A 20446-nucleotide genomic window follows, 5' to 3' on the forward strand; every position below is an offset into this window, starting at 1 on the left:
CACGCACCTGGGCAGGCCACTGCGCGCGGCTGCTCCGGCGACTGATGGTGCCCAGAGAATTTAGCACAGCCAGCTCGACCACTGGGACGCCCCGGGACGTTCCAGCGCAACCCGAACAGACCCTGGACCTGGGCCGCGGTTCCGCGCCTCCCCCGGTGGCCCCGCCCCCGGTGGCGCGCCCGCGCCCCGACCCGGCCCGCAGCCCTGCGCGGAAGCGAGGACCCGGAGCGCGCGCACGAACGCGCGCGCACGCACCCGCCGCCGCCATTTTGGAGCGATCTCGCCCGCGGCCCCGAGCCGGTCCCGAGCGGGTCCCGAGCCTCCCGCCGGCTGCGCCCGAGTCCGAAGGCGCCGCGCCGCGGGGCCGGGCCCATGTGCGTGTGCGGCCCGCTCCAGGCCGTCCGCACGTCACCTCTGCCAGCGTCCTGGCTTCCCTCGGGCCTCGGAGGAGTCGCCGCGACCCCCAGCCTGCGGGGCAGGTGAGTGCGGCCGCGCGCCTGCAGCTTCCTCCGGCCCCGGGAGAGGAGGCGACCCCCAGCCCAGCCCCCCTCTCCGTCAGTCAGCGTCCCGCTGTCCGTCGGCATGTGCGGTCAGCGTCCGGTCGGTAGACCAGCGCCTTTGTCACCCTGCGCTTCATCAGGGGGTCAGCGCCTCCATCAGTCTGCTCCCCTGTCGGCCAGCAGTCTCCACTCCCGTCATTCATTCATTCATTCATTCATTCCTCTCCATCCCCCTCAGCGCTAACCCTTCTTGACAGTCAACGTCCCTTTTTAGCCACTATCCCAGCTCATGCCTGCCAGTGGTCAGTTTTCGCACTCTCTGAATTAGCCTCAGACTATTAGTGGCCGACTGGTCCTCCCCTCCCAGTTGTCCATCAGGGTCCCTTCACCTCTGTCGGAGCCTGCGAAGGTGTGGCAGAGCTTGGATATAGGGCGGGGGGAGTTGTCAGTGTTCCCGGTCTCATCTTTGGTTTTTAGCCACCTTCCTCCTCCATGGCCTGCTGATGGTGACCTTTCCACCTATCAGGTGTTCCTCTCCTCCTGCCAGTGCCCACTGCCAAGGACCGGCTTTGTTATTGTCCTTTATTTCCATCCCATTCCTCTTCCGGGTCGTTCCCCAGTTGTCATCGCTCACCCACTGCCTTTCTACCACTCCCCCTCCCTCCATCATCTCGTGCTTCTCCCAGGCTCCTCTCTAAGCTTCTCTCCTTTCTAGAACTTCTTCGCCTGCTACTTTGTATCCTTGCAGCTGACTACTCACTCGGTAAAGACTGTTTCCAATCTATTACTGAGCTCTTGAGGTTCATTCGTTCCTTCGCTACCAGAGCTGGTAGCTCTCGGCCTCGTCACTTTTCCCAATTCTTGCTTTGCGCTGTAGTTCCTCCCCTCGATTTGTCACCATCCTCAACCTTGTCCCCAGGCCCGATGCCAGGCAGACTTTCACTGACACCTTCATCTCTGTCCTACCTGACTATGCTGCTTGCTGGCTTAAGTCTCATTCCCCATTCTCCCTCCCCCACGCCCCTTTCCTGAGACTGGGTTTCTCTGTGTAGCCATAGATGTCCTGGAACTCTGGCCTTGAACTCAAGAGATCCGCCTGCCTCTGCCTCCCTAGTGCTGGTTTCAAAGGCAAGGGCCGCTATCACCCGGCTCTCCTCCTCGTTCTTATCTCTTCGCGTCTCTCCCTTTCTGTTTTTCTGAGGCAGGGTCTTGCTATGGAGTCTTGGCTATCTATGTTGATCAAGCTGGACCGAAACTCATAGAGATTTGCTTACCTTTGCCTGGTAATCGATTAAAAATTTTCCCAAAGCCGGGAGGTGATGGCGCACGCCTGTAATCCCAGCTCTTGGGAGGCAGAGGCAGGCAGATTTCTGAGTTCGAGGTCAGCCTGGTCTACAGAATGAGTTCCAGGACAGCCAGGGCTACACAGAGAAACCCTGTCTCAAAAAACAAAACAAACAAACAAACAAAAAAAACAAAACAAAACAACAACAACAACAAAAAAAACAAAAAGAAAAAAAGTTTTCCCAACCAAGTCTGTTCATCTCTTGATGTTCTTATGTTCTGGGTCTTCCCTTTGACCGGGCTAATTCTCAGGTGAGCTAAATAAGTTCTTGGAGGGAACTAGCTCCGTAGACCAGGCTGGCTGGCCTCTAACTCACAGAGATCCTCCTGGCCTCTGCCTCCCAACTGCTGGGATTAAAGTGTGTTACCACTGCCCAGTAAGAAACTAGCTTTAAGGAGGAGTGTGGGAGAGCAGGACAGAGCCTTTCAACACCAGACATCGACGGGGAAGGCCCAGATCTCCTGCAGGAACTAGATAATACTGTTGTGTCTAGGTTGGCTGAGAATGTTTGTCTTTTAGGCACCCTTTGGTAAGGAGCTGGATTTTAGGGGGAACTTAAAGGCTGGAGATTGAGTTGTGGGGTGTTACTGTTATATGAATTTTGGTACTTGGCTAGGAGGGGAGTGTTGTGGTTCCAACCTCAGTAGTTAGGGAGATATTTTGGAGGAAAAGCTGTTGAAACTTCTTAGAGAAGTAAGTAGCAATTGAAGAGAGGTATGAGGTAATGAGAGAGCTCAGAGAGATTTCCAGGCTTCTTGGTGGAAGATATAGTTGGTCAGTAGCGTTGTTTAAATGGAGAAGCTGGGTTGAGGCAGTGATAGATCTCTTACATGTTAGACAGAGCAAGCAAGGTTTTCTTTGGACTGAGAGTAGTGGGAGACTGTATCTTACCAAGAGATGTGAAACCCAGAGGAGAGGTAAGACTGCACATACAGTTTAGAGCAGGGAGATAATGTTTAAAACTTTGGGAATAGCTATTTACTTAGTGCACATGATAATGTGCTGAGTATTGTGTGTCATTGAATTTAATATTTATTTATTTATTTGGAGACAAGGTCTCTCTATGTAGCCCCAGCTGTTCTGGAGCTTGCTATATAGACTAGACTGACCTAGAACAAGCAGAGATCTGCTCCACAAATGCTAGGATTAAAGGCATGCACCACCATGCCCAACTCTATATTTAATTCATATGGGAATTTCTCATCTAATCCTCAAGGTAACCATGGACTATAGGAGCTGTAATTTCCCTGTTTCAGAGATAAAGAGACTGGTAAGAGAGCCAGAATTTGTGCTTCAGGCAGTTTAGCTCCGCATCCCTCCTCTCTCTTTCTCCTTATGGAAAAGGTGATGTTTAAATATTTAATAACAATAAAGACCGGTTCCAGTTCCACCATGATGGGCAGGCCCAAACTCTCTTTAAGTGTGTTACCCACATCATCTCATGTGATCGCCACAATGATGGAGTCATGAAATTTATCTTCTTTCAACTCTTTTCTTTTTTATTTTTTTGAGACAGGATCTAATTTTATCCAGTGTGACCTCGAATATTACTCTATAGTTTGAGGGTGACCTTAAACTTCTGTTCCCCTTCCTCTATCTCCCAAGTGCCAGGATTACAGGGTATACTACCATGACTAATTTATATAATGTCATGCATGCTCTTAAGCTTTCTAACTGAGCTACAGCTCAGTCCCTCTTTTTTTTTTTTTTTCTTTTTTTAAGATTTATTTTGCTGGGTGATGGTGACACACGCCTGTAATCCCAACACTTGGAGGCAGAGGCAGGTGGATTTCTGAGTTTGAGGCCAACCTGGTCTTCAGAGTGAATTCCAGGACAGCCAGGGCTATATAGAGAAACCCTGTCTCGAAAAACCAAAAAAAAAAAAAATTATTTATTATTATATGTAAGTACACTGTAGCTGTCTTCAGACACACAAGAAGAGGGCTTTGGATCTCATTACAGATGGTTGTGTGCCACCATGTGGATGCTGGGATTTGAACTCAGAACCTTAGGAAGAGCAGTCAGTGCTCTTAACCTCTGAGCCATCTCTCCAGCCCCTAGAAGTTACTCTTAACTTTTCTGTTAATATCATATGAGGGCTGGAGAGCTGACTCAGTGGGTAAGAGTATTTGGTACAAAGGTAAGGAAACCTGAGTTCAAATCCCCAGCACCTACATAGAAGTGGGCATAGCTCTCTGTGCCTGTATAATATTTATCCTTTCAAATTTAACTTATATACCAATAAAGACACAGAAGGGGTAAACTGAGGTAAAAACTTGGTAGCTCAGTAACTTTATTTTCTGAACTATATACAAAATATCTATTTACAAACCTGATCCTACAACTAAACTGCTAGCTCTTTAGAAATCTCTATTTGTGTCATTCTACTGAGCTAGCCTACCTCTTTCTCTGGAGCCCCTCCAAACTCACGGGCTCCTTAGGTCTCTTCCCTAGAATACTATTTTACCTGTGTCCTGCCAACTGCTTCTGTATTGTTCCTTCAAGCCCTATCTCTTACCCAGAGCTCCTTCAATGAAGTTCTTCCAAGCTAAAACGGTGAGAGAGCTAGAGAGAGTCCTCTCGAAGGTCCAATTGCTATAAAAGAAGTCTCTAGCTCCTGCCTTACACCCTTGGCAGGCTGAGCCTTGTCAATGTCATGGGAGGGGTGCTCCAAGCCAAGTCACTAGGGGCAGAACCATTTCACCTTTACTGTGGCGCAGCTCAAGGCCACCCATCTGACTTTGCCTCTGGTCATAGAGCAAAGACCACAATATCTCTCCCAAGCAACTTGCCTTAAACTAGGCATTCTTATCTGTGGGGGCTTTTAGGGGTACCCCCAAACAACAACTCTTCAGGACACACCTAACTGCATCTGACAAACTACCTAAGCTTTTTATATCTTGCTAGCAATTAGTCTTTCTATGTACAATAATCAATTATCTTATAAAAAGCCTGTAACCCAAGGGCTGCAGGGTAGAAGCAGGTGACTATCAGGGGTTCTCTGACCAGCCGGCCTCTTCAAAACTGGAACCAAAGCCAAACGTCAGTAAAATCCAGTGGTAAGCTGGATAGCCATCTAGTGGTCTAGTGAGATAGCCTATCTTAAGAGACAGAGACAGAGACAGAGAGAATATGAGAGAGAGAGAGAGAGAGAGAGAGAGAGAGAGAGAGAGAGAGAGAGAGAGAGAGAAAGAGAGAGAGAGAGAAAGAGAGAGAGAGAGAATGAGAGAATGGTTGAAGACACCTAGCACCTCTTCTGGCTTCTGCATTCACAGGTGTGCGCCCCAGTCCCCCACCCCCAACACATGCAACAAAATAATCATATGAGAATACTGAGATACAAAGTATAGTATTTGAGGTCAAAACAAATAAACTAGAGAGTTGAAGTTTGTCCAGATTCAGAGCCTGTGCCTTTCACAGCTGTATTTTATAGGTGGCTTTTACAAATGGATGACATGACCTCTCAGGGTACTTAAAATCCTCTTCCAAGGCAATTGATGTTGGTTTTTTCTTTTGTGTCACTGTAAAGATAGTTTCTAAGTAATAATTCTGTGCATAAATATATTTGAGAGAAAGAGGTATATATTTTATGGAAACGAGTTGTATAACCAGGGGTGACACACTTAATCCTGGTAGAGGTAGATAGGTAGACCAGGGAGTGTGGTCTACATAGCGAGTTCCAGGCCAGCCATGTGGTATAGACTGAGACTGTTTTAATTACTTTCTGTTGCTATGACAAAGCACCCATGACCAAGGCAACAAAAGAAAGCATATAATTTGGGACTCATATTTTGAGTGGGCTCACGCAGGCAGGCATGGTGCTGGGGCCGTAGGTAAGAGTTTACATCCTGATCACAGACATGAGTCAGAACTGACTGGGAATGGTGTGGGCCCAGTAACACAGCACAAGGCCACACCTCCTAATCCTTCCCAAACAGTTCCACCAACTGGGGTCCAAGTATTCAGATATATAAGTCTGTGGTGTCCTCATTCAAACAACCAGAGATCCTCCCCCCAAAAAAGTGTCCATAAAGCAGACTTCACACATTGTTCTGTATCTTTTTATTATTTTAAATTTACATAATTAGTGTGTATATTTGGGTGGAGGTCAAAGGACAACTTGCTGAAATTGGGTCTCCCTTTCCATCATGTGGGTTTCTGGGCTCAAACTCAGATCCTGAGCCATATTGCTGGCCTGCTGGCCCCTATGTCTTGTTTTTTAAAATTATTTTGGAAACTATGTTGTATTCATATACAGCTAACAGCTTTCATCCTTTTAGTTGAACTACAGTCTTTTGTTTTTATTTTGTTTACAATATTGTATTTAAAATTATTGAAGTATATTTCATACCCAGGAAAATCTTACCTGTTTTAATTTAATAAGTTTTAACAAGTATGAATATTAATGTTGCCAGTTGAGGTGGCTCATACTTTTAATTCTGGCAGTAAGGAGTCAGAAGCAGGCAGATCTCTTTGAGTAACAAGGCCAGTCTAATCTTTACAATGACTGCAGGGCCAGCCAGGGCTACATAGTGAGATCTTATTTCAAAAACAAACATTACTGTGAACATCTCTCATGTCAATATATAGAACATTTCTAACACCCTTGAAAATTTCCTGTGTTATTTTCAGTCATTACAACCATCTTCTCAATCTTCAAGTAGTTGATGTTCTTATTCTGTCACTATAGATTAATTTCTAGGTCTTCAGACTTTAAATGGAATTATAAAATACATGCATCTTGTGTGGAATGACATACATCTGTGATTTCAGCAGTCTGGAATCTACTGAATAAAAGGAGAATCATGAAGCCAACCCTGAGTGTGTGTGTGTGTGTGGAGTGTGTGTGTGTGTGTGGAGTGTGGAGTGTGTGTGTGTATGTGTGTGTGTGGAGTGTGTGTATGTGTGTGTGTGGAGTGTGTGTATGTGTATGTGTGTGTGTGGAGTGTGTGTATGTGTATGTGTATGTGTGTGGAGTGTGTGTATGTGTGTGGAGTGTGTGTATGTGTGTGTGTGTGGAGTGTGTGTATGTGTGTGTGTGGAGTGTGTGTGTGTGGAGTATGTGTATGTGTATGTGTGTGGAGTGTGCAGTGTGTGTGTGTGTATGTGTGGAGTGTGTGTGTGTGTGTATACCCACTCTATCAAAAATAAGAAAGCAAGGCAGAGGCAGGCAAATTTCTGAGTTCGAGGCCAGCCTGGTCTACAGAGTGAGTTCCAGGACAGCCAGGGAGAAACCCTGTCTCGGGGTGGGGGGGAGAAGAAAAAAAGAAAACAAAACAAACTTTTTTTACCCAATTTGTCTTGCTAGTTTTAGAATAAGCTTTTAAATGTGTGTGATTAATTTTGCTATGAGTTGGATTGGTATTATATAGAATCTATAGAGCAAATTCAGAGTTAAGTTAGTAGATCTTTTATGTGTACATCTAGTTTTATTTCATTTATTTAAATTTTTAAAAAAGATCTGTCTGTCTGTCTATCTATCTATTTATTTACATGTATATGAGTCTGCATGCACATGTGTGCCAGAAGAGGGCATCAGATCCTGGTATAAATGCTTGTGAACTATCATGTGATTACTGGGAATTGAACTCAAGACCTCTGGAAGAGCAGACAGTGCTCTTGACTACTGAGCCATCTCTCCAGCCCTAGATTTTTTTTTCTCTTTCTTTCTTTCTTTCTTTCTTTCTTTCTTTCTTTCTTTCTTTCTTTCTTTCTTTCTTTCTTTCTTTCTTTCTTTTTTTTTTTTGTTTTGTTTTTTGTTTTTTGGAGACAGGGTTTCTCTGTGTAGCCCTGGCTGTCCTGGAACTCACTCTGTAGACCAGGCTGGCCTTGAACTTAAAAATCTGCCTGCTTCTGCTTCCCAAGTACAGTGCTGGGATTAAAGGCATGTGCCACCACTGCCCGGCCTCGTAGATTTTTTTTTCTTAACAATATTTTGTTTTCACCGGCGGTGGTGGCGCACGCCTTTAATCCTAGCACTTGGGAGGCAGAAGCAGGTAGATTTCTGAGTTCGAGGCCAGTCTGGTCTTCCAGGACAGCCAGGGCTACACAGAGAAACCCTGTCTCGAAAAACCAAAACCAAAAAAAAAAAAAAAAAACCAACAACAACAACAAAAAAACACCCAGTATTTTATGTTTTCACTGTAAGGTACTTTTTTTCATTTGAGTTATTTTGAACTGTTTTGTCCTTTTGGTGGTATCATGAGTGTTTTTATATTGTTTTTAATTGTTGTTGTACAAAGATATATTTGCTGTCATATTCTGCAACATAACTTATTAGTTTCCATACTATATCGCTTTGGATTCACATAATTATATCTTCAAATAAAGATAGTTTTATTTTTCCTTCTAATTGGTATGGCTTTTGTTTTACTTTTTTATTGCATTGAGTAAAAGCCCCCAAACAGTGTTAAATAAAAGTGATGGCACTGGGCCTTCGATGACTGAGAAGGTTGCCTTTGTTTCCATTTTGTGGAATTAAACAAGTATTTATTATTACTGCGTGTGTAGTAAGTGAGTAAATGTGCCATGGTTGCATGTGTTATTACTGTATGTATATGACATGTGAATATCTGTATGGTTGCAAGTGCTATGACTCTGGGTGTGTATTATGTGAGTATGTGTCCATGGTTGCATGTGTTATTACTGTATGTATATGACATGTGAATATCTGTATGGTTGCATGTGCTATGACTCTGGGTGTGTATTATGTGAGTATATGTCCATGGTTGCATGTGTTATTACTGTATGTATATGACATGTGAATATCTGTATGGTTGCATGTGCTATGACTCTGGGTGTGTACTATGTGAGTATGTGTCCATGGTTGCATGTGTTATTACTGTATGTATATGACATGTGAATATCTGTATGGTTGCATGTGCTATGACTCTGGGTGTGTATTATGTGAGTATGTGTCCATGGTTGCATGTGTTATTACTGTATGTATATGACACGTGAATATCTGTATGGTTGCATGTGCTATGACTCTGGGTGTGTACTATGTGAGTATGTGTCCATGGTTGCATGTGTTATTACTGTATGTATATGGCATGTGAATATCTGTATGGTTGCATGTGCTATGACTCTGGGTGTGTACTATGTGAGTATGTGTCCATGGTTGCATGTGTTATTACTGTATGTATATGACATGTGAATATCTGTATGGTTGCATGTGCTATGACTCTGGGTATGTACTATATGAGTATGTGTCCATGGTTGCATGTGTTATTACTGTATGTATATGACATGTGAATATCTGTATGGTTGCATGTGCTATGACTCTGGGTGTGTATTATGTGAGTATGTGTCCATGGTTGCGTATGGAAGAAGTCAAAGGACAAGTTCACGAGGTCAGCTTTCTCCTTCCCCCTTTAAGTGGATTCCAGAGAATCAGGTCACCTGGCTTGTGTAGCAAGTGGCTTACCTGCTAAGTGATTTCACTGGTCCCTGGAATGTTCTTACAATGGAAGAGCGTTGTTGGATTTGGTCAAATGCTTTTTCTGCATCAATTCAGATGGTTATTTTATTATCATTGATTTGTGGTATGTTATATTGATTGGGTTTTCAGACGTTAAAAATAACTGCATTCTTAGTATAAATTCTTGGCGTGATGTACATTCCTTTCATGTTTGTGATTTGGTTTTCTAGGGTTTTGTTGAGGATCTTGCAAATTTATGAAGAGATACTTATAAATGTCAAGTTTTCCTTTTTTTCTCCCTTCCTTTTTTTTCTCTTCTTCCCTTCCTTCTCTCTCTCTTTACTTTTCTTCATTTCTGTTCTAGGGTCAAACCTTGTATATGCTTGACAGCTGTCTTGGTTTTGGTGTTTTTTGAGGCAGGCTGTCCTTCTGTAGTTCAGGCTGCCCTGAAACGTAGTTATCCTCTTGTCTCAGCCTTCTAAATCCTGGAATTAAAAGACTTGAGCCATCACTTTAGGCAAAATACTATATAAATATCTATACAGTCATTTTTGGCTATATTGGAAATTGAACCCAGGGCTCCTTGTGTGCTAGGCAGGTGCTCTGCCATTGAGCTATATCCTCAGCCAGATTTTTCCCCCTGACAGAGTCTCATTCTTTGGCCCTGGCTGGCCTGAACTCACAAGGATCCTTCTTAGCCTCTGGACTACTGAGATTACAGGTGAGTCCTGGTGCTCAGCTCCTGACCTCCTTTTGAGATGAGATTTTGCTCACGTTGATTTTTGGATCCTCTTGCATCAGCCTCCTGAATGCTGGGATTTACTTATTTAGAGAGACGTTCTCCTGTAAGCCCAGGCTGACTTAGACTCTTGGCAGACGATGACCTTGCACTTCTGCACTTGGATCCTTCTGCTGTCAGCGTCTGAGTGCTGGGATTACAGCATGACTGTGTTTTGTTTATCCTGGGCATTCTTTCATCTGCTGTACGTCCTTAGACCCTGCCTGTTTCCTTTGGAAGATTCTTTTGCTGGCTGTAGAAATGCTGTTTGACAACTTTTTGTCTTTTGGCCCTTCAGAGAATTTATTTCATTGTTTTCTAGTCCCTGCTTGTGATAAGGCAGCTATTACTGGTTACCTAATAATGTTTGTTTTTTTTTCTACGTTTAAGATAGTTTCTATATTTCTCCTCTAGTTTAACTGTAATATTCTAGGTATATTTTTGCACTGTTGGGTTAATATGTTTAAAAACTATAAAATGGCCAAGAATAGTGGTATACACCTATAATAATCCTAACTGAGACAGACTAGAGAATCTGAAGTTTGTAACTGGACTGTGCTAAATGAGACCCTGTCTAAAGGAACAGAGAACAAGAGCTGGGTGGAATGGTATAGATTGTTTAGTTTTGTTTTTTGTTTTATTTGTGACGGGGCTTCTCTGTGTAGTCGTGGCTGGCCTGAGCTTATTGATCAGCCTGCTTCTTTTGATCAAAACCAGGGGCTGGACAAATGGTTCAGAAGTTAGGACCTAACCGGGAGGTGGTGGAGCACACCTGTAATCCCAGCACTCTGGGAGGCAGAGGCAGGTGGATTTCTGAGTTCAAGGCCAGCCTGGTCTACAGAGTGAGTTCCAGGACAGCCAGGGCTATACTGAGAAACCCTGTCTCGGGGAAAAAAACCAAATCCAAAAAAAACCAAAAACAAACAAACAAACAAACAAACAAACAAAAAAAAAAGAAGTTAGGACCTGTTCCTCTAGAGGATGGAGGTTCAATTCCCAGCACCCACATGGTAGGTCACAACTGTCTATACCTTCAGTCCCAGGGATCCATGGCGCCAGGCATGCACATGGTGCAGATATATATGCATGCAGGCAAAACACCTGTACACATCAAAAAAAAGTCTTTAAAAACAGAAAACCAACCACCACCAACAAAATGTATTTAAATGTGTCACAATAACTATTTCTAGGCCTAAATTAAATATTTTTCCCTTTCAGTGAGAATTGAGACTTTTTTCTTTCCTTTTATTTTTTTCACCTTTGATACAGGTGCTCATGTAGCCCAGGCTGAACTTAAACATTGTAGCTGGTGTTGGCCTCCTCTTATCTTCCTTCTGATCTGCTTAGCCGCTTCCCACGTTCAGGGATCATGAGTGTGTTCCACGATGCCAGGCAAAGTGTTCCATTGTGCCAGCAATATGTCTATTGCTACACACCAGCATTGTGTTTGCTAGACAACTGGCAACACAATAGTCTGTCCATTTTTCTTTTTCCTTTTAAAAATGTCTTTGTTGCCGGGCGGTGGTGGTGCATGCCTTTAATCCCAGCACTTGGGAGGCAGGTGGATTTCTGAGTTCAAGGCCAGGGCTATACAGAGAAACCCTGTCTCGAAAAACAAAAAAACCCCCAAAAAACCCAAATACACACACCACACACACACACACACACACACACACACACACCTGTTTAATTTTTTTTGAAAGAATGTTGAATTTTGTTTGGTTAGGCTAATAAATTATAGGGACAGCACTGTAATACCATCAAGACTTGATTGTGACCTTTGTCAGGATGGGTCTTTTTGGTTTCAACATAAGTTTTAGGTCCCAGTTATTAGTTCTTCTAGTACATAGTTCTTATAAATTGTGATCCTTCTGCATTGAAATGGAAAATCCTTCTAATTGGCAGTTTTGACTTGGATTCCAAATAATTGTCTCCTCGGTTCTGGATAGCTTTCACCTGTGGCAGCTGCTCTTGGAGTCAGACATAGAATACGGTCCACCACTGGCACACCCATAGCAGCAACTGCTTTCGGCATTGGTTTTTTTTTTTTTTAAAGATTTATTTATTTATTATATGTAAGTACACTGTAGCTGTCTTCAAACACTCCAGAAGAGGAGGTCAGATCTTGTTATGGATGGTTGTGAGCCACCATGTGGTTGCTGGGATTTGAACTCAGGACCTTCAGAAGAGTAGTCAGTGCCCTTAACCTCTGAGCCATCTCTCCAGCCCTCGGCGTTGTTCTTTGCAGTCTCATGTGTTGTCCCATCTGGGGATTTGATTTGGAGTGAAGTTTAATGCAAACCTAGGATTTCCTTATTTGTTAGACTTTCTTTTTGTTCATTCTGAACTCTGAACTTGTGTGTGTGTGTGTGTACATATGTCAGTATACAGACCTAAAAAGTCCAGAGGCCAGATTCCCCAAGAGCTGGAATTATAGGTGGTTGTAAGCTGTTAGCTGAAAGTCCTGGGAACTGAACTCAGATCCTCTGCAAGATCAGTACCTGCTCTCAATCACTGAGCCATCTCTCCAGTCCTATTAACTCTGAACTTCCATTCTATACTTTAAGTAAACTGAGAAGTATCTTCAAGTCAAAGCTATTCATCTAGTTGCTTCCTTTCAATGGGTGTCTAATTGTCCTAGTTTTTGTATGTTCAGTGCCTTCAGATATCTATTTTTAATATTTTGTTCAGAACTTGCAATTATTATCTGCAGGAAAGGTATTCTAGTCTGATACAAAGTTGTTCCATCCTTTCTGAATCAGAGTTCTGCCTGCCCCTGTGTGTGTGTGGTGTGTGTGTGACATTTTCTTTCTTTCTTTCTTTCTTTCTTTCTTTCTTTCTTTCTTTCTTTCTTTCTTTCTTTCTTTCTTTCTCTTCCTTCCTTCCTTCCTTCCTTCCTTCCTTCCTTCCTTTCTTTCTTTCTTTCTTTCTTTCTTTCTTTCTTTCTTTCTTTCTTTCTTTCTTTGTTTCTTTCTTTCTTTTTGTGATGAGATTTCATGTATAATAATCCTGGCCGTCCTGTAACTTGCTATGTAAGTAAGGTTGACCTCAAATTCACAACATGCTGGCTTTAAAGGTATATGCCTCTGTGTCACTGTGATGGCCAATTTTGGTTGTCAACTTGAGTACACCTCAAATCAACTAAAACCCAAGTAGGTGGGTACACCTGTGAAGGATTCTCTTGATTAGATCATTTGTAGCAGGAAGATCCACCCTAAATTTGGATTATTTGATGTCTGAAGACCCACCCTAAATCTAGACCACATCTTCTGGTATGGCCTACATAAAAGAGCAAGGAAGAAGGAAGTCCTTGCTTTTTGCCTGCTTGCTCCCACTCTTGATAGCCAGCTCGTCTACTCTGCTGAGGCATTAGGTATGGTATTCACTGGTGGTAGAAGCTACTTCAGAATTCCAACTTAGAGTAAAGATCAGCCAAGTCATTCAGCTACTGGATTCTGGACCAGCCATTGATAGACTAGTCAGATCACAGTAAGCCATTCTAATAAATCTCCTTTAATATATATAGATTCATTCTTTGATTCTGTTCCTATAGAGAACCCTGAATTCAGCCACCACACCCAGTTTTCTGTTTTAAAAGAGATAGAATCCTGCTATGTTGTCAGGCTGGCCCTGAACTCCTGGTCTCAAGTGACCATGTGACTCTTTGTCAGCCTTTTCAGTGCTAGGACTGGACTCTGGCACCTAGTTTTATTTTTTCTTCCCAAGTCCACAACATTTTTATTATTAACCTAAAGAAGCCAGCCAGCCAGGGCAGTGAAATCTAAAAGTTGTGGCTCTGAGTTGGTTGAGTCTGGCACTCTTTAGTGTGACATGGCACCAAGAGAGAAGAAAGATGAAGACCAAGCAGAGGAGAGGCGGCCGGCCAGGGGTAGCTCTGAGGCTGGGGGATGATGTGATGTCCAAGAACTCAGGTAAGGCAAGGCGCCGGGACTGTGGAACATGTGTCACATGAGCATGTGTGTGTGTGTGTGTGTGTGTGCACTAGAGGAGGAGGAGAGACTAGACATGATGGAGTAGTTGGGGAAGGGATGGAGATGGAGCGGCTGGTCTCAGATGGGAGGAGGGTTCTTTGTGGCAGAAGGAAGGTTGGGGAGCATGATGGATTTGGTAGAGGTGACGGAGAGGAGAGGAGGTATTATTAACATGAGACCTTTTGCTGTGAATTAAGGGAGTAAGGATATTAGAAAGTTGAGGAAAGACTGAAAGGATTAAGGTGGTTTATGATTTATGTTGCCGTGTGACGACTCACTCGATAATTAATGGCTTAAAACAAGATTCTTTTTCGGTTATAAGTACAGGTTGGTCGGCAGTGTGAGCCGTGTGCGGCTGGGTCCTCCCTCCTCCATGTTGTTCCGTGGTTTACTTGTTGGCCTGGGTCAGCTGGGTGTTTTTGCCTCTCTCCAGGGCTCCCCATCATTAGGGAGGCTTAGGAAGCTCATTCACATTTAGTCAGTGAATTCGAGGGTGTTCAATGAGGCCGTGATGCTCTTGGGGATGAGGCTCTGGCGCTTGCTTTGATAGCGTTGTTGGGTGTAGTGGGTTTTAAGAGTTGCTGTGATGGGAAAGCAAAGGAACTTTGACTCCTTATTTTTAGATAGGGTCTGACTAGCCTGTGCTAATATCAGAGTTTAAGTGCACTGACTGTTCTTTCAGAGGTCCTGAGTTCAATTCCCAACAACCACATGGTGGCTCACAACCAACCATCTGTCATGGGGCCCAGTGCCCTCTTCTGACCTGCAGGTGTACATGCATCAGAGCACTCACACATTAGATAGACAGACAGATGGACAGACAGACAGACAGACAGACAAGGGCGAAATAAAATCTTGGGCAGGACATGTGCCTTAATACTAACACTTGGGAAGCAGGTGCAGAAAGTTCTTTGTGAGTTCCAGGACAGTCAGTACTATATATAGAGAGAGACCCTGTCTCAATAAACAAACATAAACAAATAAAATCTCTTAAAATTTTTATTATTGTATATGTGCATGTATAGTATGGGGGGATTGTGGGGAAATGTTTGTATGACATTCATACATTTGGACAACTTTATGGAGTTTTTTTTTTAAAGATTTTATTTATTTAGTGCATATGGGTACACTGTAGCTGTCTTCAGATATACCAGAATCCGTTACAAATGGTTGCAAGCCATCATGTGGTTGCTGGAAATTCAGAACCTGTGGAAGAGCAGCTGGTGCTTTTAACCACTGAGCCATCTCTCCAGCCCCCTGGAGTAGTTGTTTTTTGTTTCCATCTACTTTTTGTTTGTTTTGCTTGCTTGTTTGTTTTAAAGATGGGCTTCCCATGTATCCCTGGATACATGGCCTGGAATGTGTTCTGTACATCAGCTGGCCTCAGATTTACCCAACCTGTTCCCCTGCTTCTGCTTCCGAAGTGCTGGACTAATAGACATCCACCGCCACGCCCGGCCTCTGTCATCTGCCTTTCTGTGGCTTCTGGGCATTGAATTCAGGTTGCCAAGCTTGGCACCAAATACCGTTTACCCACTGAGCTGTTTTGCTGGCCCTACTACATTCAAATTCTATAGCTGTTGTGGATAGCCCTGGACTTGTATTTTGATGCTAATTCCACTCCTCAGAGGGGCTGCAGATGAGTTGCCTTGAGAACCTTCTCCCCACCTTAACTTTTCAAATAAAGGTTTGAGCCAATGATTGGGCAGGAGGAAGTGGGAGGAGCTGAAAGTCGAGGGGAGGAGCGATGGGAATAAACAGGGGGTGGGGGAGAAGCTACGGGGAGAAACAGAGTGGCATTGGAGGGAGAGAAGCAAAGCTCGGGGCCTGGAGAAACCGCAAGTTATATGGGATAATATAGAAGGAATAGAGTAGTGTAGTGGGAGGTCGCCCAATCTAGACTTGTAGCTTGTTTTGTTAACTGATTGAGTTGAACTTTCTTTTACCGGGGAACTGGATTGGAAACAAAGTAGCAACATATAGCTATTTAATTCTTAAGTTAGATAAAATAAAAGAATAAAAGATAATGGCATGTATTTAAAGGTCTTTGTGTATTATTCTAAAGTGTCTACTTCTTTTTTTTTTTTTTTTTTTTTTTGAGACAGGGTAGCCCTAGCTGTCCAGGAACTTGCTAAACCAGACTGCCCTTGAACTCACAGATACCCACCATCCTCTGTCTCCCTCTCCCCCAACACTGAGTTTAGGTTAATGATGAATTAGTGATCTTCCTATTACAGCCTCCCAAGTAGCTGGGCTACCAAGTTCAACTAATTTTCACTTAGCTCTAATAAAATATATATAATATGAAACCCACCACTGTAGCAGTCTGTACTGTATGCCAACCCCAGAACTAAAAAATAAAAAAAGTTTTTATAGAACTTTTTTTCTTCTTTATTTTTTTTTTTTTTTTTACCCCTTGAAGTAGAATAAGGTAGGGAAAACCAATTATCACACGTTGGTTTGTTGTTTATTTAGTGACTCACTCAAAGCACTGCTAGTACTGCCTTTTGCCAGGCATGACGTCATTTGCTACATGGAACAGCTGAGGCAGTGGATCCTGAAACCCTGGCCAGTCTTGCTCACTCGCCCCACCTTATGGTTTTAGAAGATAAAATAAGAACACAATCTGGGCCCAGTACCTTTCAGGAGCTATCTGGGCTTTGGTTCTTGCAATCTTTTTTTTTTTTTTTTTGTACTTTTGCTTTTTTTAGACAGGGTTTCTCTGTGTAGCCCTGGCTGTCCTGTAGACAAGGCTGGCCTCAAACTCAGAAATCCACCTGCCTCTGCCTCCCAAGTGCTGAGATTAAAGGAGTGCACCACCACCGCCTGGCTCTTGCAATCTTTCTCATGCCCTCAGGGGTTCTTTTTATTTTTTAAATTGTCCATGATTACCAAAAGCCTCTTTCTTTCTTCCTTCCTTCCTTCCTTCCTTCCTTCCTTCCTTTCTTTCTTTCTTTCTTTCTTTCTTTCTTTCTTTCTTTCTTTCTTTCTTTCTCTCTCTCTCTCTTTCTCTTTTTCTCTCTTTCTCTTTCTTTCTCTCTCTTTCTCTTTCTTTCTCTTTCTTTCTTTTGTTTTTGTTTTGTTTTGTTTTTTGTTTTTTGTTTTTTAAGGCAGGGTTTGTTTTTTAAGGGAGGCCTCTGCCTCCCAAGTGCTTGGATTAAAGGCGTGCGCCACCCCCACCCCCCCACCTCCCCACCTCCCCACCTCCCCACCCTCCAACCCCCTACCCCCCAACCCCCCTACCCCCACACACCCCCCACCTCCCCACTCCCCCCACCCCCCCCACCCCCTCATACCTCCACCCCCCCCCACACCCCCATCCCCCCCACTCCCCCCCCCCTTGGCTGGTCTGTTCACCTCCTGTAATTTTCCCCAGCACACATTACATGTTTGTGACAACTCTGACTTCTGGAGGTATTTATTTTATTTTTAATTGGGAAGGTGGTTTGCGTATTTGAGAGCAGGTCTTCATAAAGGCCAGAGGCATCAGATACCCCTGGAGTTACAGGTGATTGTGGGCTGCCAGATGTAGGTGCTGGGAATTGGACTCTTGTCTTCTATAAGTGTAGTGTGTACTCTTAACTGTTAAGTCATCTCTCTAGCCTTATTTATTTATTTATTTACTTACTTACTGTGTAATCCATGCTGGCCTCAAACTCACTGTAATCCTTCTGCCTCAGTCTTGCCAGTGCTGGGAATACAGATATGAGACAGCACATCTGGCTCCTGGAGTCTCTACTGAATCTTGGCCTTAACTTTACAGTGTTAAGCATCTCTCTTTCCAGGGACTTTCTTTGGGGATTCAGATCCTACCACATATTGTCTGGCCTTCCAGAGTTTTCTTTGAAGTCAGAATGGAAGCCTCCATGACTCCATGCCTTAGGGTTTCTGTTGCTGTGATGGAACACCGTGAGCAAACACAAGATGGGGAGGAAAGGTTTTAGTTTGCCCACACTTGTGCATTATAGTTTATCACTGAACAGGGGCAAGAACTAGAGGCGGGAGCTGATGATATAGAGGCCATGGAGAGGGGATGCTTCCTGCCTCGCTCCACCTGCTTTCTTATGGCACTCGGACTATCAGCCCTGAGCATTATATGGACAGTGCCCAGTCTGCCACCAGCGTGCTCAGAAGCTGGCACCCCTTGGACCATGGTGGCAGTGTCCTCTGTGTGCTTAGGTGGCTGAATGTGAGGAAGCACTCCATGAGTGACTGAAAACCTTTCTGCCCCAGCTAAAGCGAGAGCAGCCAGTTCCTACTGTCCTGATGCAAAACACTTGGCTTCTTTTTCAGAACCTTGGTCTTTTCAGTAGCCACACTTTCCTTAACCCCAACTTTACATTTGGTGCTTTCAGGGCTTTCTTTCTTCTACCTTGTGTTTGTTCATATTCATGCTGTGAACTTCTGTAAAAGCAGCCACTTATACATCCATACTTCAGCTGGAATGCCAGGATGCTGTGAGATTTACTTCGCTAGATAAGTATTTAATTCATCACTTTTTTTTAAAAGATTTATTTATTTATTATATATGTGAGTACACTGTAGCTGTCTTCAGACACTCCAGAAGAGGGCATCAGATCTCATTATGGATGGCTGTGAGTCACCATGTAGTTGCTGGGATTTGAACTCATGACCTCTAGAAGAGCAGTCAGTGCTCTTAACTGCTGAGCCCCCCCCCCCCTTTTTTTTTTTTTTTTTTGGTTTTTTGAGACAGGGTTTCTCTTTGTGGATCTGGCTGTCCTGGAACTCACTCTGTAGACCAGGCTGGCCTTGAACACAGAAATCCGAGCCTGCCTCTGCCTCCCAAGTGCTGGGATTACAGGTGTGCGCCACCACCGCCTGGCTCATCACTTTTTTTAAGATCATGGTTTTGCCCTCTTCAGGTTTGTTTGTTTTTTTCCTGTCTCTTTCCAAAGAAACAAACAAGAAACAAAAACAAACAAGCAAAATCAAGAAATATAATTCCTCCTACAAAACAAAAATAAAAAAAATAAATAAGCAAAAGAACATAAGACAAACACATACTCAAAGCAAAATGAAACAAGTCCACAGGGAAGAACTAGTGAGGCTGGGATCTGCACCAAGAGACAGAGTCCCCAGTGGGTGGAGACAGGGTCGGAAGTGGAGCTCTTGTAGGTTGACTGCTATAGGACTAGAAATATGCCCCCCTTCCCGCCCCCCAAGATCAGCAGCGGGACAGACAGGAAGGATGGTGAAAATTGCCTTCCAGTGTCCCAGCCTGGCATTGCCCCTGGGAGTCCCTGAGCCCTGCTGGAATGGAGGTGGGCGGGAAGGGGAAGCTGGATCTGAACCAAGAGGCAGAGTCCTAGGGAATGGGAAGGGTGGAGGGGCCTCTGGAGAGAGGCCGTGGTAATATAAAGAGGAAGTCTGGAGAGACAGGAATGAAAGGGCTAAGGAGACCCTGAGCCTGCATCAGGCCCTAGTTGTTCACATTTAACTGAGCCTTCAAGGAGCTAGAGGGATTGCTCAGTGGTTAGGAATTCTAGCTTCTCGTCCAGAGGACCCAGATTCAACTCACAGCACCCACATGGTGGCTCACAGCCTTATAACTCCAATTCCAGGGCATCCAGTTCTCAGACACATGTTCAGACAAAACACCCATACATATTAGAAATAAATAAATAAATAAATAAACTAAACTCAGCCTCCATACAGTCTCAGGGCACTGATAGAATATAGACAATTTTTCTGAGATCCCAGCAGAATTACCTAGAAACCTCAACTTATTCCATCCTAAATTCTTTCTAATGTGTTTCTCCAAGCTATTCCAAATACCTCCAACAATTAAACCAGTTCTAGAGGCTTAAGAATCTCATTGTGGCTGGGCGTGGTGGCACACACTTTTAATCCCAACACTTGGAAGGCAGAGGCAGTCAGATCACTGAGTTTGAGGCCAGCCTGGTCTACCCACCCTACAGCAAATGGAAAAAAAAAAAAAAAGAAAAAAAAAAAGAACCACAGGTGTGGTGGTCTTTAAAAACAATGCTCAGGGACCAAAGGCAGGCAGAGCTGTATGAGTTCAAGGCCAACCTGGCCTACTCAGTGAGTGTCAGGCCAACCAAGGCGTCATTGTGAGACCCTGTCTCAAAACCAAAAGAAAATAACAATAAAACCCTACACTGTGAGTCTGGATATGGTGGGGCATGCCTTTAATTCAGCACTCTAGGGGTAGAGGCAGAACTTTCAGTAAGGCTAGCTTGGTCTACATAGTTTCAGGCCTGACAGGGCTATATAAACTGTCTAAAAAACCCCCTCAAAATACAAGGAACCATATTGTTAAGTTAGTCATGACAGTGTCTACTCCCCCCAAATAATTTTAATTTAAATGAGTGTTTTGCTTATATGCATATGTCTGTATATGTGCATGTTGGATGACTGTGGAGGCCAGAA

General features: G+C 43.8%; 1 protein-coding gene across 5 annotated transcripts in view; it reads left to right on the plus strand.

Moving 5' to 3' along the window:
- The first annotated feature begins 246 nt into the window (after positions 1–246).
- Positions 247–20446, plus strand: part of Ppp6r2 (protein phosphatase 6 regulatory subunit 2) — a 66460-nt gene continuing 46260 nt past the window's right edge. For all 5 annotated transcript variants that reach the window (XM_052161219.1, XM_052161224.1, XM_052161223.1 and 2 more), the window contains exon 1: positions 247–479. The gene's annotated coding sequence lies outside the window, so the exon portion shown is untranslated. The remainder of the gene's footprint in view (positions 480–20446) is intronic.

This window comes from Apodemus sylvaticus, chromosome 17, assembly GCF_947179515.1.
Source record: "Apodemus sylvaticus chromosome 17, mApoSyl1.1, whole genome shotgun sequence".
In the NCBI taxonomy this organism is placed as follows: domain Eukaryota; kingdom Metazoa; phylum Chordata; class Mammalia; order Rodentia; family Muridae; genus Apodemus; species Apodemus sylvaticus.